Source organism: Mesoplodon mirus (genome assembly GCF_964341445.2).
Source record: "Mesoplodon mirus genome assembly, chromosome: 20".
Lineage (NCBI taxonomy): Eukaryota > Metazoa > Chordata > Mammalia > Artiodactyla > Ziphiidae > Mesoplodon > Mesoplodon mirus.
In genome coordinates, this window is record NC_138996.1 from 27,358,599 (window position 1) to 27,382,913 (window position 24,315).

Sequence of the window (24,315 nt, forward strand, 5' to 3'; positions counted from 1 at the left end):
ATATGCTAACCTGAGCAGGCTCAAACCCTCCAATTGTGAATCTGTTTGGAGACAGAAGGAAAATGGGATCCCCAAATCTGCATGCACAGATTCTTATGCATAGTAAAGTTAGGGAATTACTACTGAAGCAGGAGTCCTAACATGGGTAGGGAAATGCAACACTCACAAAACAGTAAATCGATGACTACCAGCAAATGAAGGAAGTATCTATGTTTACAAGTCCAAAGTATTAATACAACGATTTCAGTCAAGTTGCTAGAAACAAAAATAAATGGGATGGTGTCTTGAAAATATATCAAACAGAATATGACTGGTGACAGTACTAAAGGGTGGGGATTTTGCAGAAAGTATAAATGGTTAATGGTATGTATTATGAGAAATGCCCTGAAGAGGTGAAATTTTAAGGAAGGGTGGGATGTGATCCATCTAACTGAGGAAGCAAAACTATTCCTGCTTCAAAGGTGAGATTTAAAGCAAAGCATTTTTAATTTGGTTTGGATTTCCTAAAGTATTTTAATATTACAAATAAATTATAATTGAGTTAATCATTTTCTGCAGTAGGAAACAATAGGAATTTTTAGAATTTTAAATTCTGTAGTACATAAAAAGTGTATTAAAATAATTAAATACATGGATCCATAGGTAACATCTTTGGTTATTTTGGCCATATATAATGAGCCATAGGGCTTTGTTTCAGCTAAGTGGCTACGAGATTATCACTGAAAAACATAAAGTATAACTGTCCACATTTGCCAGTCTCCTTTACGCTATGACGCGAAGGTGGAAGCTGTTTTAACAATGGTTCCAATTACTGTCTCTACAGTGATTTGCATGTTATTAAACTGGATAGACCCGAATCTATCTATTGAGAAGGGCTTCCCTTTCTAAATTTCACATGAAGCACTGGCTCATATAACAAAAGTTCCTCCTGAAAGTTGAAAACTCAGAGCACTTGCACTATCAGTGAAATATTGAGTACGCTAAAAGAAGCTACCCTCTTCCCAAAATGATGAGTTTCGTGAAAAGAAATTAACAAGCTGTGTCGTGCACTGCACGTGATCAGCCATGCTTGCTAAGTCTGTCTGTTGGTTGTTGCTATGACTACGAAAAGCCAGTGGAACCCAATGAGCTGTCTGCAGCAGTGCTGGGAGGACCAGCCATTTTACTTATGGAAAACAGTGTGGCATATTCCGCTGAGCTTTACCCTGGAAGAAGCATTTTTAAAAAAATCTATTGAGGGAAGAGAGAAGTAGTGGGCATGTTAGTATACAATTAGTACAGCCAAGCATGCCTGCCAGCTGCCATTTGGACGAGCTGTCGACTGCCTTTCCTAGTAGCTGATTTGAGAACGTGGAATGCAGAGAGATAATGCTGCATATCTGCTATCAGACAGCAGAAAAGGTTTTTGTCTTGGGAAGGCTCGCCTTCCCTGCAGTGTTATCTCAGCAGCTCTCTAGCTGCTTACCCTGAAAACGAGTGACCCCAAAGGAGGTGTTTTCGTCTGCAAACGCAGGTCCTGTGCGTGGCTGTAGCATATGAGTGGCAGGTCTGAAAAAGCAGGTGTGTGCTCGGATGGGCACTGGACTGTAACGCAGGCGGACACTCTCGGGTTTACCTGCTTCCTGTTAACAGATTGTTGGCTCAGAGAGCATCTGCCTGCATGCTGAAGCTGAGGCTGAGAAGGAGGTCCCTGTGTAGCCACTTGACTGACAGAGGTAAGCTTTTTTGTCCTTTTTCAAGCACAGCATAACAATAACTCCGAGCAAAACTTAACCTAAACATTTACAATCATTGTGTTCTTTGGATTTGCCAAGGAAATACATACACACAAACACACACACACACATACATACACACACACATACACAAAATAGTGTCAGAGACTTAGAATTGTTTCAGTAAGTTCAGGTTCTAGAAATTGTAATGATTTTTTAAAAAATTACTAATATGCCTTGGGGTTTAAAATAAATATTTGCTGTTTTAACAAACCACGATGGCTTGTCCTTCTGGACAGCCTTCATAACCAGCAACAATCTTTCTCCCTTAGAAACAATGGATTCTTTTATGACCTGCACTTTGACATACATTCAGAGAATTACATGGAAAATCGGCAGCTCGAAAATTGTGAAGCATTTATTTTTAAGCCTCCGAAATGATGTATTTAACTCTTAACACACCTCTATATACGTTTAAATTAAGGAATTCCGTTCCCTATGTAGGTCATAAGAGCCAGTGGCTTGTGCCCTTGCGTACTCTGAGCACAGAGTCGTGGTGTGCTGTTTGATTTAGTTGCGGGTAGTTGTAAAGCAAATAGTGTAGGTACTGGAAGCTGCTCACACGTCCTTTCCGAGTATCATGCATGCCATGCTAGCCCAGAGCACAACACCCTCATTGTTGTTCCCTGGCTTGGAATCCAGGCAAAGAAAGGAAGTGAATCGCTGCATTGAGTTCAAGCATAGCTATAGTATGTGTCGGTAAAACTTCTTTTATTGCACAACTTTTCTCATAAGCAGATAGGTTTCAGAGATAGAGAGTGAAACCAAAAACACGACCCTCCTCCAACAAATGTACTAATATTTGCAATGGATGTTTGCTGTCCATCACTACGTGATAATAGCACAGACTTTGAACTGCAGTAGGAATTGCTCCTTACTGAGTGTTTCTTTGATTTATAGTCTCTTAGGAACAAAGCTGTTACTGTGGATTGAAATTGGTCAGTCAAATCAAAATTCCTGGTAAGGAAATGACCAAATAATGATTAAATTGTTTCAGCAACATTTCGGTTTTACGTAAATCAGTTCTATTGTTGGTCTACCAGAAACGTCAGATCATTTAGAATCCTATGGAAAATATTTAGGGAAAAATATTTTGTTGAAAACTTTGAATAAAAACCTCTATGTGCTAAAGATGAAATCTACCGTGAAATATAAAATAAATAGGATCTAAGATCTAGTTCTAAGAAATATATTTTTCTTTTCTTTTTACCCAATATATGGATGACATAGGAGTCACCTTTTAAGTAGAATAATATATTTTTCATTGCTACATATGAGCACACAGCACCTGTTTCACAAATACAGCAATGTCATTATGCCCTCAGATAAGACAGTTATAAAGCATGGGGGGAATATTTTTCAAAACTTCTGTTCTAATGTCATCAATATTCAAGGTATAAAAATATTCAAAAAATTCAAGGTACAAGCAATCTCAGTCCAGAAAATCATCTCCAAACATTTAATAATAAGAGCTCTAACTAGGAATATTGTCTATTCATGTGTGTGAGACATTGGGTAGGATAAAATGGTGAAACGATAGCATGGTACTTCACTTACGTTTAACTTTCAAAGGAAAGTTGAACTAACAGACCTAGCGTTAAGTCAAATTTTATAAGTAAAGATATCAACCAAGGAAGTGATTCTGCTATAGCAGGAGGAAAGGTGGAAAAAGTCTCTCTTCAATTTAATTCCTGTCAGAGCTTTACACGGCAAAAGGAATTTCTAGAATTAACACAGTGAAAAGTCCTGCAGCAAGAAAATGATTTTGCCTCAGTTTTTCTTGGGGGAGCTTTTAGAAGAACCAAGTGTGGAAAAATACCGAAGGCTGTACCCTGTTGCCTTTGTGGTGGCACCATATGTGACAGGAGTCAGCCCCACTGGGAAGAGTGACACACAAACTTTATACCTGTAATTTTTTCCCGCCATTAGTAACCTTTTAAGGTGATATGCTATGAAAGATTAGCATTGTAAGTGCACTTCTGCACCACACATCTACGTAGTTATTAATGCAACAATTTTGAGAACCAGACGCAGAGCTATAAGCCCTATCCTTCAAGACTCTGAACCTTGGCTTTTATCTATTTAGGTACTCTTAATTTCTGCCACTTCCCAACTCAGCTGCTGGCAATAGCAAATACTTTGTAATTTCCCAAACGCACTATACCAAACTTTTGCAAAGCCAGTCTCCTCTATATAGGCTTTTCCTTCAAATCTCCCCCGCAGCGGCAGCCACTGCCATGCATCCTTCAAAATCCAACTAGAATGTCTCCCCAGACACTTCCTCGCCTTCTGCTTCGGCTACATCTGAATCTTATGTCTGTAGTTCTGGTTATTGCACCATAGCGCATTTGTCTCTGCTCATGGGCTTCCAGAGTTTTACTGACCTCTGACTGTACTTTGTCCAGTGTCTAGAACTTGGCATTCAGACATTGTACTGGTAACCTCGGACTTGACTGTTTTCCTATTAGTTACCGTAAATATAGGCTTGATCTCGAAAAAGAAGTCCTATTATCTATTATACTGCATTTGATCAGAGAAACTCAAAACATATACAAACAGTGATATGAGGCTTTAATTTCCTTGATATGAAATTATAGTTTCAAGATCACAACTGGATAAAAGCTATAAATGTCCTATAATATATCAGAATTTTCTCAAGGAAAAATTTACAGCATATACGTTTTAAACAAAACCAGCTTAGAAGCTTTAATATCTAGAGGATATTGTTTTTCTATTTGTAGCTATTATAAAATTTGCAGGGGAAAATAAGTACAATAAGTATCCCTATTAGAAATGTGCTCTAAAATCAGGTCATTTAAAATTAATGGTGAACTGATGTTGATTCGCTGTTGATTATAAAAAAGTTACTTACGGAATTGTTTTCCGTAAGCCAGAGGAAAGTAGAGGTCATGAATTGGAAAGAGACCAAAGGATTAAAATAAAGTTTACAATAGGAGAATTTCTTCTGATTTTCCTTATAGACCTGAAAGGTTACTGGTAATAACTGGTTACATTATACTTCCCCATAACTTGAGTTCCTGGGTGACGGAGAGAATAGTATGTTAGTATCACTCTTGATACAGATATGCTTTTGGTTGTAGAGACTTCCCACTCGTTTTTCTATATTAGATGGCATGATTATTATTTTTTTAAAGCCTAAATTTTTATACCCTTTTTATGGAAAATTTATCACAATGTTGTAATAAAAAGTAAGAATGTATCAAAAATTACATTAAGAATTAATAACTATATAATCCCTCATCTCTAAGATATCCATCTAAAAAGCAAAAGTTGGACTTAATATAGTATGAATTCTTGTACATAAAGTAAGCAAAGATTAGGAAATTTTAAATATCCAGATGTTAAGAATTAGAAAGCAAAATATTTAGTAAACCATTTAAATTCATATTTCTGGACACTTTTACACTATCTTCCAGCGTTGAATTTTATAATCAAAGTAAGATATATAGCAACTCTTAAGTGTCACGCTGTCCTTTAAAGGTTTATTTTGACTATCTTCCAGCTGATTTTAATGTATAACATGCTAATTTAATAATAGCTAAAGTTGAAATTGGTTCTATGCATCTTAAAGACTAATCGTGTTTAATCAATTATTTTAAATTGTATATAGTAATTAGATTTCAGGAAACATGATTCCATAGTATTTCTGCATCGTTTTTAAGATTTTCTATTTTAAGTAATTTATAATATTTTGAAGGCCTAAACTATATATAACTATGTTGACATTCAGATGAAATGAGTGAGCTCTTGTTGCATTTTATAATGAAGTATAGTAGTACATAATTGTATTAGATAATATTTTAAAAGTTCCTCAAATAATTTAATCATAGATGTCTATTAAATTCTAACTTATCACTGCAAAGAATTATATGGAGATTTTCAAGATCTCTTTACAACATTTCTGAAAAAGTTAAGAAATATACATTTAACTACAAGGGAACACTTCTATAACTATTGAGTTCTAAATATTAATGGATAAGAAACCTCATTCCAGCTTAAGCTCACTGAAGATGATCTTATTTGAATAAATGACAGAGAACCAGCAAAGAGAAGGTTTTATTTTGAGTTTCAGCAACATGATATATCCATGTAGATCTATATTACACTTTACCCTAGTCTTCAAAACAGAAGTTTTGCCAACCAGGAATTTTAGCCAAAAAGACAGTAGTTTCCTCTTCCCCATACAGGTCTGGTATGCATAGATCCAGCATTAATTCTGCACCTTTGAAAAGCATTATTTGAACAAAAATCCAGAAAACTTTCTCTTTTCCTACCTCTAACCAAAGATCTCACTTTCAAAGAAAATTTTCCTACCTCAAAAAACAAAAAAAATCTAGCCATATTCTCATTATATTTCCTAAATTTTTTCTCTCCATGTTAGAATTTAAAGAAATTTTATTTTTAGTAAGAACGTTATTTGAACATTTTAGTGATATTTTGGTTCTTTAATTTGCAGTTGCCTACTTTTTAAATTTTTGATTTTTTGTATAACCTAGACATTCAATTCTTCTAACTTTCCTTTGAGATGTTCCCTCAACGGTTGGTGTAAATTGCATGTCAAAAATATTTTCTTATAATGAATTGTATCTTCTGCTTTAGGTAGGAAAGTTAGTCCAATCCATGTGGAAATACTTCTCCTTTTTAGATTCCTTTTCCTGATCAATTTTTTCAGGAATGGCTGAACATGAGAGTCAGCATAAACCTCTCAGGCTCTAAACCTGATCTTCTACTCAATTCCATATCCTGTAGAGACAAATGTGGCTTTAAGGATCAGCCATAAGGAATCCAAACAAACTGTAGCAAAAATAGGCTTCTAACCAAGAGCACTTGTTACAAAAATCCTTAAGAGTCTAAGCAGGGAATGGCATGAAGAATGGGGAACTTTTTAAATGTATACACACAAAAAATATGCAAATGAGACATTCTAAGGAATAATTGGCCATGCTGGAGAAAATGCATTAGTATAAATGTTCATTCTGTCCTCCTCTGAAAAGTCCCTGTCCCTACTTCTAGTCAGGGGTAGTTAACTTCTTCAGAGACATTTAGTCTTCCATGAAGGTGACCATTGGTAGAGACAACAGCCTCATTGATGGCAAGCAACATGCTTAAGCTTTTGACTGTGGGGGCCTCATCCTCCACCTATGGACACGTCAGCTACTTCTGCCTCTTTGGATCCTATTAATATCAGATCTTAATGTTTTATAAGGTTTTCCTTCACTTTACGCTATTAACCAAAAAAATTTAAGAAAGCAACACTTGGTTGTTTAAAAGTGAGCTATTTCGTAGATTATCAGGATGCCTTCACATCTAATGATTTCAGTTCTCTGTACTAAAGTTCACAAAGGAAAAGAGATAACAGTTTCAGCTGTTCTGGTGCTAACTGTGTCATCTGGTGAGCTGTTTGAGCACTTTCTGAAGCAAGTATACTTAATCTGTCAGATATATAATTGCAGTACAGTAAATATTATTATATCCTGTGGGGATAAATAACTTAATATCTAGATTTGATATTAAATATCAATATCTAGATTTGGAGACGTATACGGCATAGCATTACTAGTAGTGAAGATAAAAATTTTATAACCCCTGAGTTCTTCTGGAACAGCGTGAATAGACTTGTGTTGTCTGATATACCTCGAGCACCGGCTTGAACCAGTTTAAGTAAAGGGAGATCCTGAGAGTAGCAAGTACAGGAAAAGGTACGGATTGCTTGGGCAGAATTAAAGTTACAGGGAAAACTCAGCTTGCTTTACAATAGCAGCTGAAACCTTGTAGGCACATAGCAAACAAGTCACTCTATTAAATATTCAGTCAGTATTTGTGGAATGAATGAACGGCTCACAGTTTTCCCCTGGATGTTGTGTTAATGGCAACACATGGATTACAAGATACAAGATGTTGCTTGAATTTAAAGATCAAATGGTAATTGACAAGATTTTCTGATTTTTTTTTTTTTGGAAGTCATGAAACTGAGGAGAAGGAAAAAAAGACGAAGATTTTAGAAAACACTATTATTTTTAAAAATAAAATATAGTCTTCCTGGTGAGAAGCACTATATTTCTAACAATGATATAAAGAGAAATATAACCAGAAACTTAGATAAAACTCAAAGGACACACATCATTTAGTGAATAATTCAGACACCAAAAATATTTGGTTTCTACTCTTAACTTCCTTAGAGTCTCAGGTTATCATCACATTCATCAAACAATATGATCAACGCTAAAGAGTAATTTTTTCCTTTTTAGATAAGTGAAAGAGAGAAAAGTTAAAACCTAGAGTTACAAAATTTAAGAGGTTTACTTTAAGGCTTTAGAATATAGTTAAACAGAGAATTCAGTGTAGAAAAAGGTAGCCATCTGGGAGATCTTTTCAAATTAAAAACTGTAAGAATTGGGAGACCTTCCAAGGCCCATCAAAATATCTGTTTTGATTAAACTCAAGAAAACAATGAAAACCTGAATAACAAGATTTCAATAAACTACAGAAAAAAATTATTTGATTTTTTCAATCCAAAAGATATTAATAAGAAAAAATTATATACTTTACTCTGTGCTAGCTACTATCTGAAGAGCCTTACAGATATTAATATTTTGTTGTTATGTCCTCATACAAAGATATTACTTAATTGTGGATTGTATTTCCCATCCTGTACATCTCATACCTGTGACTCATTTATTTTGCAAGTTTGTACCTCTTAATTTCCATCACTTGTTTTTTTCCTCCCCTCAGCTCCTCCACTCTGGCAACCACCTATTGTTTTTCTGTATCTATGACTCTGTTTTTGTTTTGTGATGTCTACTTATTTTTTTTGTTTTGTAGATTCTACATGTAAGTGAAATCATACAGTATTAGTCTTTCTCTGTCTGATTTATTTCACTTATCATAATACCCTCTAGTTCCATTCATATGTGTCACAAACAGCAAGATTTCTTTCTTTTTTTTGTGACTGAGTAATATTCCATTACAGACACACACACACACACACACACACACACACACACACACACACCCCACATCTTCTTTATCCATTCATCTTTTGATGGGCATTTAGGTTGCTTCTGTATCTGGCTACTCTGCATGAAGTTTACTCTGTCCTAGCTACTATCCCAAGAGCTTTACATATATTAAAGCTTCCTTTCAGTGAAGGATCTGGGAATTTACAAAGCTTTTAAAGGTATTTGAACTGGAATTTTCCAGAACGTGATCTTAAATTAGTTCCCAAAGAGGGACTGAATGAATAGCACATTTAGTTGCTCTTTCTTAGATGCTCTCATATCACTTTGTAAATTATATTCTTTTTTTAAATCTCATTTTAGTGAAGTTTTTTCTATATGTATCTAATCTTTCCATATGAAAGTGAACTCCATGAGGGAGCAATAGTGTTTTATTTTTACTTTTACCTGCATCATCTTGTCATGGGAATGGCCAGCAATAGATGAGTCTGGATGATTAACCCAAGAGTAGGCTGCTGAATCAAATGTCAACAAATAAAATTGGCACCAAGGAAAAGAAATGGAGTCAAGGTAATAAAAACTGTATGTAATTCCATGTAACCATCATGAGAAAATTAATTCAGTCCACAAATCCTTAAACATGTGTTGTTTTGTTTTGTTATAGTTTTACTCTTTGTTTTTGGTTAGTATGCTTTTCATGTATTGATAAAACACAAAGCTAAATGTCAGAGCAATCCTTTTTCAGACATCAGACTTCCTCAACAGAGGAAATCATGACACAACCAAAAATGATCCAGCTCATTTAAGCCACTATAGACTTTTTCCCCAGAATTTAGCCTCCTGAACAAGTTAACTACATGTTTGTTTTCTCTGACAATCAAGGAAACAATAAAAATGTGGGAAAGCACAGTTACCTTCTTTACTGGAAAAACTGTTACTCATTTGTTGAAAATATATCTGTTTTGGGAAAAGGGTTTTCTTAGATCAATAATTCAGATGACTGGTAATATATCCTGAATTCTTTGACAATGAATTTACATAGAAACATGATTTTTTTAATATGATTTGTGGTCTAAAAGCTGATTATATCACTGACTTCCTTTCCATCATAAATTTAATTTTAGAAGACTAACATATCCAATTTATATAATTAATATGACTTTTTTCTTGAGTTAAAAAAAACCCTTCTTTTGGAAGTGCACAAAGTGCTTTTAATACATGTTAAATTAATTTTTAGATTTATTGGCAGCAGAGAGGAGAGTCATCACTCTAGTAAGTAAAAGTAAATGACAAAGCCATAAATAATCTTATTTTATAAGTAAAAGTAAATGAGAAAGCCATAAATAATCTCATTTTATAAGGAAAAGTAAATGAGAAAGCCATAAATAATCTCATTTTATAAGGAAAAGTAAATGACAAAGCCATAACTTAATTTGAAAATCACCTTCCTTTTGACCCAAAGTCCCAAATATCCTCTCAGGGCCTCGTATGGACAGTTCTCTGGTAAAATAATTTCACTTGCTCTCTATATTATTATGTGGTGTATTAACACATCATGATCATTTGGAACCCTAAACTTTTACTTCCTTTGGAATGAATTGGGAAAACATACCCCGGAAACTCTGGTTCACTCTTTTTGATGCTCATATTTAACTTTGCAGCTGTCAAGAACTAAAAGATTATGATGATAAACTTGAGTTTCCTGGGGAATGTTCCATTTATGAACTGTCTCGTCTCCAGACTCCTCTGTCATTTCACTGCATCTGCTTCTAACCTGGCCTAGAAGAAGTGCTGGCTTCCATGGTCTAGATAAAGCCTGTGGGGTGGAGAGGACAGGAGCTTAACAGGACGACCCCAATCCTCCAAGAATGACCCCCCCAGTAGGGTCACTCAACTAAAAGAGTTTTAAGTTCAGGAGAAACTAGGAAAAGTCACATGTTCTGATTTCCAACCAAAAGTAAAGCATTTCTTGAAAAATCTGTACACACTCTATGTAATGCATCTCACAGAGAGAGAGTATTTTATCCGGCCAACAAAACAGAATGGCCCGTTGTTGATTGACACTGAGAAATGTCACTTCCCAAAAGGTCAGATTACTAACTGGTCAGTGCGTTCTTTAAGGAAATAAAATCAGAATTGCATCTGACAAGTATAATGCCAGGGACAAATGATTTTAAAACTATCCTCAAACTATATTTGCCCAACAAACACATCAGAACCACAAGTTCATAACTGCTAAGTGGACCAGAATATCTAGAGTCACCTGTCCCTGCAGCTGGGCTTGACCATACACTGACAAGATTCTCTAAGTCTGTTTTTTTCCAGACTTTTGAAGATTGCTGTCTCAGTTGTTGGTATGTTCATATAAGTTAGCTGGCTTCTGATTTTATCTGATATTGAAAAGAAGCTTTGATAGGGAAAACAGAGAATGAGAGAGATCCTAAGTTCTGGGATCAATGTAAAGAGAGACCAGACCCAAATACAGATATCAAAGTTGTAGTTGTACATTTTAAAATAATTTTTGAATTTTCATATCATTCTTTTTCACATACATCACACTCATCAAGGACCTACTATGTGTTTAGCATGGATAAAAAGATGAAAAATAGAAAATGAAACAGAAAGCCATTAAGAAAGTTTACAATTTAGTAAAATAGATGACAGGAACACTAATTATTATAATTTCTTCAAAAGACATGCCCAAAAGTAACTGTCATATGATGTAGATAAAGAAGTTCTTTAACTGTTTTAAGAGATAAAGTTCTAGAAGATGGTAATAACTAGCTCAGGAAAGGGAGGTTTTTTAGGGGATCAGGGAAGATGACTTAAAGAAAATGATATTTGAATTAGGTCTTGAATGGGGTCGGATTTTGATAATAGCTTGCAAAAGTAAGCTTTGTAGGCATCCTGAATTGTTTTACTCCACTAACTAATTTATTTAGCATCCCCTCACTGCTTTCACATGTCATGTAATCTGCACAGGCGTCCTGTGAGGTAGGTACTATCATCACCATTTTACATGAAAAAAGAAGAAATGGAGCTTCTTCATTTCTTCCTTTCACCAATACGATAGGTGAAAGGCCTATCGTATTTTACTCATATAGGTCAGTTGTTGACTTTGAGAAGCATTTCATTCCAGGGCAGGGATAAAGGCGCATCCAAAGATTAAGAAGTGAGAATGTTTTTAAGGATGTGGAAGCAACAGGTACAACTAGAAAATAAATGGAGAAGACTCCAGATAAGACAGTAGAAAGAAAAATCAAAGAGGGAGGGAGAAAAATGAAGAAACTTGTTTGTTTTGGCAAAGAGCTTAGCCTGTTTGCAGCCATGGAGAAAGCACCAGCAGGAGAGAAGGAAGGTGCTAGAGGAAGTAGGGCTTCTCCAGGAGCAAGACCTCAGAGAGGGGGCAGCAAAGAGAGAGAAGACTCAAGGACAAGGGATAGTCCAGCCTCCAAGGGAGCCGGGGAGGCTGGGACCTAGGTACCATGAGCGGGAATTGAGAAATGAGATCAACTCCTGACAGCTAGAAGGGAAATCTCAAAGGACAGTCTTATTACACTGTAGTATGGGTAAGGTCCAGTGTGCACGTGAGATGGAGTGGCAGCCTTGTCTTATCCACAGTGGCGAATGAACAAGGAGGCACAAAAGGTGAAATAAAAGCCAGTGGGGCGAGTCAGGAGCGAGGGCATATCGGGAAGAGCCCTGGCTCACACTCTGGCCACCTTTACGTCCTTGCTCTAAATGTCCAGAGACACATTTTAAAAATTATTCATATAAATTTCTCTGACTTTGAACGACTGATGTAGGTGAGACTTCTCCAATCCAGTCCTTTGAATAGGAAGTGGGGTGTCATAGGCTGGGGGCCAGTGTTTACAAGCATAAATTTTGGACTTACACGTTGCTGCGGGGGGGAGTCCTGGCTCTGCAACCCGCCTGCTGAGAAATAGACCAAGGTACAAAAACCTCCCTGCAATGTGGTTTCTCCTCTAAAACGAGCATAAGCAAGGCACAGAGCATTAAAGTTAGGTATGTTGTGTAGTGTACATAGCACATTGTCTGACATCGAGAAGCATTCCATAAATGTCAACCACTACTGCCGTTTTCAGCTGTTCATGGATTGGAAGTTTATAATAAGATTCTCCTCCTAACGTGTGGTCCAGTTACTTAGCCTGAGTCCTCTAATGTCTTCTGACGCCATGCATACGTGTTTTTTGAAGGGCCATAGCTACTGAGGCTTTTCAGTGGGATCCTAGTCACCTCTACAAGGTATATTTTGAAATCTAAGACTCATGAATCTCAGAGGGACTCTATAATGCTCATCCAGCAATTGATCAATTTAGGTTGTTAAAAGGTATGGAATTCAAGGGAGATCAGGTAACTGGGTAGATGGTGATGCTTTTAACCAAAATGGGAATGGAGAAGACCTTTATGCTTTGTTTTTTATGTGGGGGAAAAGAGTTTGGATATGTTGGACTTGACACATTTGTTGGAAACATTTAGATGAAGATGCCTAGTGGGCAGTTGGAAATACTCTTCTAGCTATCAGGAAAAAGTGAGGCAAAATCTGGAACAAATCAGGACCTCAGATGTAGTCTAATTCAAGATAGGAATGGACTAATGACTGTATAAAGCCTGAGACTATCTTTCCTTTATTAATATTATATTATTACCTCTGTTATAGATTACCTCCATTGAAGCCATTTTTCTGACTACAACATGTTCAATTAATAAAAGTTTATAATGATGTCTTTTTAGCCACTCTACAGAAAATATCCACATTTCGGAAAATGTGTTTTTTTGTTTTTGTTTTTTTTAAGTCATTGAACATGGTTGCTAAGTATACTTAGGTCAAAATGTCTAAACTGCCTCCATCATTTTTTTTCCTTTCATCTCACACATGAATTTTAAAAGAAAATAATAATTTTTAATTTTTTTATTCATTTAAAAAAGATATGGTATTTGACTAGTCTAAATGCAGTTATTGAGAAGAAATAATGCAAATTAACAAACACTGGCCTATTAGACCAACATTAGTTACTTTGTGTAGTTTGGTATTGAGCAAAAGTTATTTTTCCTATTGAAGTTAGGAGCACTACCAATTTAATTTTCCTGGGAAAAGTAAATAAGGATTAAAAAGATAAATTAGGGCTTCCCTGGTGGCGCAGTGGTTGAGAGTCCGCCTGCCGATGCAGGGGACATGGCTTCGTGCCCCAGTCCAGGAAGATCCCACATGCCGCGGAGCGGCTGGGCCTGTGAGCTATGGCCGCTGAGCCTGCGCATCCGGAGCCTGTGCTCCGCAACAGGAGAGGCCACAACAGTGAGAGGCCCGCGTACCGCAAAAAAAAAAAAAAAAAAAAAAAAGATAAATTATCTCAAAGAGTTTTTGAGGTTTAACTGGGTTATGCATGTTAAGTGTGTAGAATGGGGCCCAGCATGTAGAAGATGCTCAAGAAGTGTTAGGAAGTATTATTAGCAATCATTTTTTAAATAAAGTTTTAAAATTTTTGGCTGAGTTGGGTCTTTGCTGCTGCGCGCAGGTTTTCTTTAGTTGTGGCAAGCGGGGGCTACTTTTCGTTGTGGTGCGTGGGCTTCTCATTGCGGTGGATTCTCTTGTTGTGGAGCACGGGCTCTAGGCACACGGGCTTCAGTAGTTGTGACACGCAGGCTCAGTAGTTGTGGCTCGCGGGCTCTAGAACACAGGCTCAGTAGTTGCGGTGCACGGGCTTAGTTGCTCCGCGGCGTGTGGGATCTTCCCAGACCAGGGCTCGAACCTGTGTCCCCTGCATTGGCAGGCAGATTCTTAACCACTGCACCACCAGGGAAGTCTGCAATCTTTTTTTTTTTTTTTTTTTTTTTTTTTTTTTGCGGTACGCGGGCCTCTCACTGTTGTAGCCTCTCCCGTTGTGGAGCACAGGCTCCGGACACACAGGCTCAACGGCCATGGCTCACGGGCCCAGCCGCTCCGCGGCATGTGGGATCTTCCCGGACCAGGGCATGAACCCGTGTCCCCTGCATCAGCAGGCGGACTCTCAACCACTGCGCCACCAGGGAAGCCCTGCAATCATTTTTATATAAATGAGTTAAGTAGAGAGGCATGTGCTGTGATTCTCCAGGCTGTGCAAGTTCAGTGGTGACTAGCCAGAGTCTTAGCTCCTGAGAGCTGTTCACAGTCTTCAGGGTTGAGGGAGGGGAAGCTAATGATGACCAAATAGCATCACAAATACCCATACAGTGGTAAGCAAGCACTCAGAATAGAGTGTGAATGATCTCCCTGGATGATCTCAGAAGTGTGCAAGGTTCTGGATGGAGAGAACACCATGTACAAAAGAGTGGGCATGAGAGAACGCTGGAGGTGGGTTAGTGGGTCTGGAATGAGGGAACCATAGGGAGAACTGACCCTAGCGTGGGGTGGGGCAAGCACATGGGCTCTGCAGTCACACGGACTTGGATTTCTTTTCCAGCCCTGTGACTGCTGAGTATGTGGGGACAGGACCCCCAGCCTCTCTAGATCTCTATTTTACTACCTTCAGAGCAGAGATAATAGCACTCACCTCTGAGGATTAACACTGGGATTAAATGGGATTATGGTAAATGACTGGCATATCACCTAACACATCAAAAACATAGGAGGAATGGTAGCCACACCACCAGCCTCAGGATCAGCCTTATGATAAAGTTTGGATTAAATCTTTAGATAAAAAAGAGAACCATTGGAGTTCCTTTTTTTTTTTTCTTAACATTTTACTGGAGTATAACTGCTTTACAAGGGTGTGTTAGTTTCTGCTTTATAACAAAGTGAATCAGCTATACATATACATATGTCCCCATATCTCCTCCCTCTTGGCGTCTCCCTCCCTCCCACCCTCCCTATCCCACCCCTCTAGGTGGTCACAAAGCACCGAGCTGATCTCCCTGTGCTATGCGGCTGCTTCCCACTAGCTATCTGTTTTACATTTGGTAGTGTATATATGTCCATGCCACTCTCTCACTTCGTCCCAGCTTATCCTTGGAGTTTAAATGGGAAAAAGTAATGCTTATGTTTATGTGTAAAAAAGATACACCTGGTAAGAGTCTATCAAATTAAATGAAAAGAGCAAGAAGTGGTTATAGAGAGTTTCAACATCTGAGGCAAGAGAACAATAGGCATGAATGAAAGTGGTGGGTCAGGGAGAAAAGTGAGGGTTTTATAGTCAAGATTACTATATAACAATTAACTCTTCTAAGTGTTTGGAATGTGTCTCAAACAGTGACTGCTCAACAGTCTTAAAAATAGGTGATTCTAATTCAGTGTGGTATTGCATTCATAGAGATGGAGGACATGCACAGGATCTGCTTTGCTTGTGCAGGAGCTCCCGAGGCATCACTGAGGAAGAGTTTAGGGTATAAAGAATATGTGGGCTCTTGCTTTGGAATGTGCTGAGCCCCCATGATTGAGGAACAGCATGTGCCAAAGCACAGAAGCAAGAAGGACATGTTCTAAGGACTGAAAGTCAAGTCGTTGGGTGTGGTTGGAACGCAGGGTGCTTGATATGGAGAGAGAGAAAGTAAAAGGGAGAAGCAGACCAGAGCAAGATTGTGGCATCACTGTTTCACACTCAGGTAGACGAGAAGGCACTGAAACAGTTCAAGCAGGGAAGTGAAATAATAAGATTTCCATTTTAAAACCTCTACTCTGGTATAAAGTACAACTGAGAAGGAGGGTGAGACTAAATGCAAGGATTTCACAGAGGAGGACGGTGTAAACTACAGGAAGAACGCTGCCCCTGACCTTGATCTTTTATCTCTTAAGGATGTGAGATATGAGACCGGAGTCTCGGACATTTCAGGAGACTTTGATTATCTGTGTTGAAATTTCATACAAAAGGGAATGCCGTACAATATGCAGAGCCCAGTGCAAGGTGAAAATGCTAGACCCCTTATTCAAAAATTATTGATAATTTCAAGATGATGAATACAGAGTATTAAACCCAGCACCTGGCCTTTCTAGGCACAGGGTCAGGTGTAAATGCTCAGGTCACAGGCCCATAAAGCCAACCCTGCACACGACTTGCACTTTTATTCATCATATGTGAACACTCCTGCCTTTTGTGCATCAAACGCAATGGACTTAATAAGATGATTAACGAGTTTGAGCTACTGTGGGGTATCTCTACTGGTATCTACTATCTCTTCCTGCATGGAGGAAATGCAGCTTCTCCCCAGGCTGGGGCCCTTGGGATGCATGAGTCCTGCCATACCCTTCCTATACCCCACACGGGCAGGACCTGGGTCATCAGAATACCATCACCCAGATCCCTGCATCATGTCGAGGGGGCCTGTGAAGTCCCCAATGTGGGAGGGATCTGGCAGCTCCTCAGTTTCCTCTACCTTCTAGAAAACCCTCTTTCCTCACCCCTTCCCATGGTAAGAGCACATTCCAACATGGAAGCAGAAGATCGAGCCTCCTCAGAGGATGGGGGAAGGGGCACTGGGTCAAGGAGGCATAATCTGGAATTCCCTCTGATAAGCCGAATAGCTAGAGAGTTTGGAGTAGGCTGATGTGTCTGCAGTTCCAGGTCCGGGCTAATGCTTGAAGACACGTTTGGATTTTTGTATCTATGGCCTTCTGTGAATGGAACTCCCCCGACCTTAAAAATGTCAATATAATGATCAATTTCAGACTTTCCCTGTAGTATGTTACATATGAAAGGAGAGCTCTGCCGCACTGAATAGCACCAGGCGCCAAGACGACCCCAGACACTCATGAATGTGAGTGCACCTCCCCCACGGTCCCCCTCACTCCAGTCTAGCCTTGTCCTTCCTTCTCCTCCATGTGTCTCTCCATTCTCCTTTCCTTGTCAGTGTTGTTTCTTTATGTGGTTATTATAAAAATCCAAATTATAGTTTGAAGTGCCATTTACTGTATTTAGTAAACAATTTTATGTTACTTATTGTTGGTTGCTACTTTTTAAAGGTCAGTAAATAACAGTATGAATTAAGTACTTTTTATGTTTTGTTAGCCCATAACTGCTTTTCCCTGTGTATGATCCTTGTCAAAGACAAGTTTTCTCCAATTCTGCACGAAAATCCCTCGGATTTTTCAGGAAAGGAGGGAGCAGGCAGGGAGAAGCGTGCGGGGAGCTGTAGGGGAAGGTCCAGTCGTGGGCCTGCCCTTTACGAGGATGTAAGAGCTGGCATGTGACTTAACATCTTTCAACCACAGGTTGGGAACCAGAAAAATGAGGCTCTTATGCCTAGGTCACAGGCCCATTAGTTCTGGTACATGAAATAATTCATGCAAAGTACCCACAGCAGTGCCTAGCACATAACTGGCTCTCAATAAATGACAACTATGCTGTCAGTAAAATTTGCCTGGGATGAAAGAGTAATGGGGATCTACCAGAGATCTTGACATAATAAAGCCCGACTGGGCCCAGAGCAAAAATTACATAATATAAGAATGAATTTCCACAATAGATAATTTAAAACTTCTAAATATAAAACCCACCAGACTTTCGATGGTCACATATTTCTTAAACTTGAAGTTTAATTTAAAACTCAAAGAAACTTCTAGAAGAGTCTAACAACACACTACTGTATCTTCTGGTCTTGCCTGAATTATATCACACTAAGGCAAACTATGCAGAGTATTAGCTGTGAACATAATACTAGGATAGAACGAGGGAGATCACCATTTTAAAGATCCTAATTCCAAGGAAGAGCCATCCTACCATTAACTAAGCTAACAGAGAAGAATTTTAATTAATCCTACAATCCTAAAGTACTTGCTTCAGAATGTATTATACGGTCATTTGCCAATAGATTTACCTGCTTAATTTTCTTTTTCTTGAGCTGATCTAAAATTAATCTTCATGTCATGTGGTGTTGAGCTTTGTGATCTGCAAGGTTAGTTAGGAATGTAAAATAACTGTAAGTATTCTTATAAATAATAATATTCGCTACCATTCCCTGAATGCATACTGTGTCAGGCAGCTTGCCAAATTCTTTAAATACCTCACATTGACTGTACACAAAAACACTCTGATGAGGGTATTATTCTCATTTTACGGAAGAGGAAACTGGCTCTGAGAAGTTAAACATCTTGAACTGGGTCACACTTGTGGGGAAGGTAGAAATCAAACTTGGGTCGGCCAGATTCCAAGCCCTGTGCTCTAATATTTTTCTGCTTCTTTGTGGGAACTTCTCATTAGCAACCACCCCCCCCCCCAAATATTATAACTCGCATGTTATCCTTCTCTATATTTTTCTTTGTGGACGCTATGGAAACATTTATTTACAAGACTACACCAAGTGTCTTTATTCTCAAAGACCAGAAACAACGCAACAATAGAGGTATGGAGGAAAAAAAAATCTATGAGGCCAATAATGATTATTTCTTTGTGGTGAGATTGCAGATGATTTTTCTTTTCTTCTTTTGCTTGTCCATATTTTCTAAATCAACATCAAGTTTTGAAACTTTCAAAATAAGGAGATGCATATAGGTGAGGACCAAAGGAAATTTGTGGGGCACCAATTCTGATGTTCTAAACATCAGAATTAGATGTTTAGACATCTAATTCTGATGCTACAATGCTAAGCAATAGGAATGAAAAACAAAACGAAATGAATCTCTGGATATAAATATTTTATCAATTCCCTTTTATTGTCATAATTCGCCTCCATTTTAATTTGGGAGGTTATTTGGAATATGTCCCACTGGAAAATTGATCACTGCCATCTTGATTTTCTGTGCTCAGTGTCAGTGGGCCTGTCTACTGGCAGTGATGGTTTTACCTCTGGATTAAGAATGACTAGTTCTACTTTGGAACCAAATACAGCGCAACTGGAGTTCAAAAAGAATTAAGAACAATTCCCTTTGTCACATACACGTGGCTACGTACACGTGGAACAATTTCCCTTTGTTAACCATGGCACTGTGATCTAAAGAAGAAGGTGGCCACTTTGAGAGCATGTACTTTGGGGGAAAAACAATCTTGTCTTCTTCACATTTTTAAGGTAGTACCTAGTATGATAGATAGCCTGTAAGAGTCCTAACCTGTATGACAAATTACATTTCACAGGGAAGTCCTAACACACTAGGTGAAATAGATTATCCAGAGCATTTAGAATAAGAAAAATAAGGGGGAAAAAACAATTCAAAAGATCATATCCAAAACATTTATTGTTCAATATACATTACATGACCTGCCTTGCCTGACTTGGTTCTCCCATTATTCCGTCATTCACTTTTCATTGGCATTAAGTAAGCTTCTTCTATGAATTAGGCACTGTACTATATGAAGAAAACAGAAGGTCTTGCCCTTGTGGTGCTTATAGGCTTGAGGTCTATTTATACTTTGTATATGAGGCTGAATGGCTCAATTCATGAATGTATGAGCCTGTACAAACAAAACATATGATGATATGAAATGTGGAAACGTTTTTTCTTAAATACTTACTGTATTCATAAATATATTTCCCAATTTTTTTCTAATATAGGTGGTGAATTTAGGCATACCATTGGATGATAATTAAATGGGGCATTAGCAAACTATATTCATTCTAATTTAAATAGATATCATTTTTAAGTTGCATTGAAAATAAGCATACTTTTCAGACTTAGTCCTTAGAAAAATCTTTAAAGTTGTTTATGAAAAATGCCATTTTAATAAACATCATTAAAAGCAGCACATTGCTATGCTTTTAAATCACATTGACACCGTTTATTGCTTTTCCCCACACTCAGGGTTTTCAACTCAATGTTCAAACTTTTTCAGAGGCTAGACATTATGGAATATTTATAACCAGGCACCAAAATCAGCTCTTCTTTCCATTTGTGTCATGTGAAAGAGGAAAGCAATTTCAATGAAACAGAATTAATGCTGAGTTACAAAAGTCGTTCATTTCAGGAAAATGTGATCAGGGAATCTTGAGTTCTGCCCTAAATTAATAAAGTCAGTTGTTAAGTGATAAAAGCATTTTAGAGTATTTATCTGTGAAATGAGAAATGCTTTCTACCCGCCCAACGGACTATTGTAAGAATAAGGAAGTTAACATTCTTGACCTTAAAATGTTAAAGTTTCTCAGTATAGAGGTTCCTTAGAAAACTAAAAATAGAGCTCCCATATGATCCAGCAATCCCACTCCTGGACATATATCCGGAAAAGACAAAAACTCTCACTGTAAAAGATACATGTACCCTGATGTTCACAGCAGCACTAATTGCAATAGCCAAGACAGGGAAGCAACCTGAGTGTCCATCAACAGAGGAACGGATAAAGAAGATGTGGTACATATACACACAGTGGATTACTACTCAGCCATAAAAAAAGAGTGAAATATTGCCATTTGCAGCAACATGGATGGACCTAGAGATTATCATCCTGAGTGAAGTAAGACAGAGAAAGACAAATATTATATGATATCACTTACATGTGGAATCTAAAAAATAATACAAATGAATTTATTTACAAAACAGAAACAGACTCACAGATATAGAAAACAAACTTATGTTTACCAAAGGGGAAAGAGAGGAAGGAGGGATAAATCAGGAGGGTGGGATCAAGAGATACACACTACCATGTATAAAATAGACAGACAACAAGGATTTACTGTATAGCACAGGAACTATATTCAATATCTTATAATAACCTATGATAGAAAAGAATCTGTATATATATATCATATATATATAAAACTGAATCACTCTGCTGTATACCTGAAACTAACACAATACTGTAAATCAACTATACTTCAATTTTGTTTTACAACTTTATTGGAGTATAATTGCTTCACAATGGTGTGTTAGTTTCTGCTTTATAACAAAGTGAATCAGTTATACATATACATCTGTTCCCATATCCCTTCCCTCTATACTTCAATTTTAAAAAATGTTGAAGTTTCTTTTACATGAAGAGTCACCTGTAACTGTGACTGGCTATGCAGAAAAATGGAGTGAAATATGAGTCCATAGATTTCTTGGCTCTTTTGAGGTGGAGATCATTCCAATTTTAGAGCTATGCAGCTACTCAGGTATCTTGTTATAATAATTCCCGAAGTTTATAGTCCTTATCTATTTGGGGGAAGCCATTAGTACATATCCAACAGATGAAATGACAAAGATACATTTATTTTACTTGTAGAGCCAGTGATTATCATGTAAGTGAGAATCAGGAATGTTTTAGTATAAATGTTACTTTGTGTACAAGTGTGGGCACTAATCAGTACGTGTTAATAGACTGATTTACTCACTTCATTGTTCCTGTGTTTTATATCTTAGCCCAATGCTAGTTCCTCTCAGAACAAAGTTAACAAAACCACTGAAGCAGCGACTGGAGATAAGTAGTAGGAAATAAGACCTCGAACCTCCTGCCTCCTGAAGTGTGTGAAACTAGAGCCATGTTTCATCAGCCTAGAAATTAGCAAGGGCCGTTCATAAACCTTTTAATCACTGTATGGATATTGTTTTTCGTCGAAACAGAAATGGCAGACACAGCCCTTGAGGCACTGCTCACTTTGATTTGGAAACAGTATAAGAATTTATATGAATTTATATGTATATAAAGAAACTTGAAACTCAAAACTTCTAAATATACTAAGACAGTGAGAGGACGGTTGAGAGGCAAGAATAGCAGCAAAATTACATAAACATTCCTCACCTTGTATGTTTTCAAGATTCTTTAGTATTTAGAAAGGAGATTTATGAAATATTGCATTAAAAATCAAGACAATTTCAATGTTATGTCTGTCTTGAATGATTCTGTTGTAAGAAACTAATATATTCTGAAGGCACCACACAAATTTATCCTTCTATAAATAGACCTATTTATATAACTATATAATATATAAATTATAATTATAAATGTAATTTATCACTGACTTGATAAATTATATTTTGACAAATAGTCAAATTATTATGACTGTATTTTGAATAATTTCTGTATGAAACATGAAGGCTCTGATAACTCTGTATTCAATTAAAATCCACACAAGATGAGCTACTATGAGTGAGAATGAGTTCTCCATGGAGATGGTTAGTAGAAGGTGGGCAGTACCATTTCCTATGAACAGTGAAAGTACCTAATAATCATCCCAGGGCAGCACAAAAGCGAGCTTTGAAAATGAACCTTAACTATTGTAAATAGTGCTGCAGTGAACATTGGGGTGCATGTCACAGATGTAGAAAACAAACTTATGGTTACCAGAGGATAAGGGGGGGAGGGATAAATTGGGAGACTGGGACTGACATATACACACTACTATGTATAAAACAGATACCTAATAAGAACCTGCTGTATAGCACAGGGACCTCTACTCAATACTCTGTAATGGCCTATATGGGAAAAGAATCTAAAAAAAAGAGTGGATATATGTCTATGTATAACTGATTCACTTTGCTATATACCTGAGACTAACACAACATTTACATCAACTATACTCCAATAAAAAAATTTTTTTAAAAAAGACCTTAAACTGAATTTTGAGGATTCAAGGGGGAAAAAAAGAGCAATATTACATTAACTGGAAGAATAAAATCATCACAACAAAGATGACCTAACCTGGTCTAAATCTGTACCTCAACCCTAACCCCAAAGAATAATTGGAGCCCACAGCCAGGGGGTGCTCTGACACTCGGGAATCAGGTATTCACCAGCTCATGTTCTTCAGTTTGTAGGCTGTGGCGTTTGTTACTACTTGAAATTTCCAGCACCTTTGTGGCTACCCAAATAGAACGTGGTGCAGAAGTCCAGTCTGGAGTCTCAAAGGTGTGTTCAAATGTGCGCAAGTCTTTTATTTTTTTAAATTTTTTTGAATTATATTTATTTTTTTATACAGCAGGTTCTTATTAGTCATCCATTTTATACACATCAGTGTATACGTGTCACGCGCAAGTCTTTTGAAAAGAGGCCAAGTGGATAGATCTTAATCAGGAACAAGAAAACAGAGTTCACGTTACAGAATGGTAGAGCCACTGCAATTTATAGCTCAGGTTTGGTTTGGCCACAGGTGATGGGCACTGTTTGTTAAGGCCTTTCCAATTCCTTCTTCTCTTACCCAACGTTATATATGCAAATCTAAAGGCAACCTGAATTTAGCCCTCTTTATCTGTCTTTGCAGGTAGGATTCATTACAGAGTATAATTGCAAAACTGGGCAAATAAGTGTACCCTAATGTAATGCTATAAAATGAACTCAGGGTTCCATTTTTTAGAATAGTTTTACTGAGCAAGCCCTGCATTAATAAAAATAATTTCTTACTGAGAATTATCTTACTTTTGAGTCATTTTTCTAATTATCTTAAATGGTATTATTCTCCTTTGATAATTTATTGATTCCAAGATCACTTTATTCTACTTACGTGTCTGACTATACCTCAATTACAATATACCTAATACTGAACTTGGAAGCTCCAAATTTTACTTCTTTTCTCTTTAGGATATAGTCTATTAATTTCTTTCCACCACTGAATCCCTTCTTACTAGAATTATTGCAAACCTCATCTTCTCTACTGTTGATGTCTATTTCTTTTTATCTCTAAAAACCTCTTTTGGTTGCAGTTGAAGCCATCACCTGATACTTTAATGA

The 24,315-nt window shown here is 37.3% G+C and overlaps 1 protein-coding gene across 4 annotated transcripts in view; it reads left to right on the plus strand.

The window, feature by feature from the left end:
* The first annotated feature begins 651 nt into the window (after positions 1 to 651).
* Positions 652 to 24,315, plus strand: part of SORBS2 (sorbin and SH3 domain containing 2) — a 209,404-nt gene continuing 185,740 nt past the window's right edge. The window contains exon 1 of one of the 4 annotated variants that reach the window (XM_082608349.1): positions 652 to 1,715. The gene's annotated coding sequence lies outside the window, so the exon portion shown is untranslated. The remainder of the gene's footprint in view (positions 1,716 to 24,315) is intronic. The other 3 variants (XM_082608346.1, XM_082608347.1, XM_082608348.1) reach the window with 3 other exon arrangements.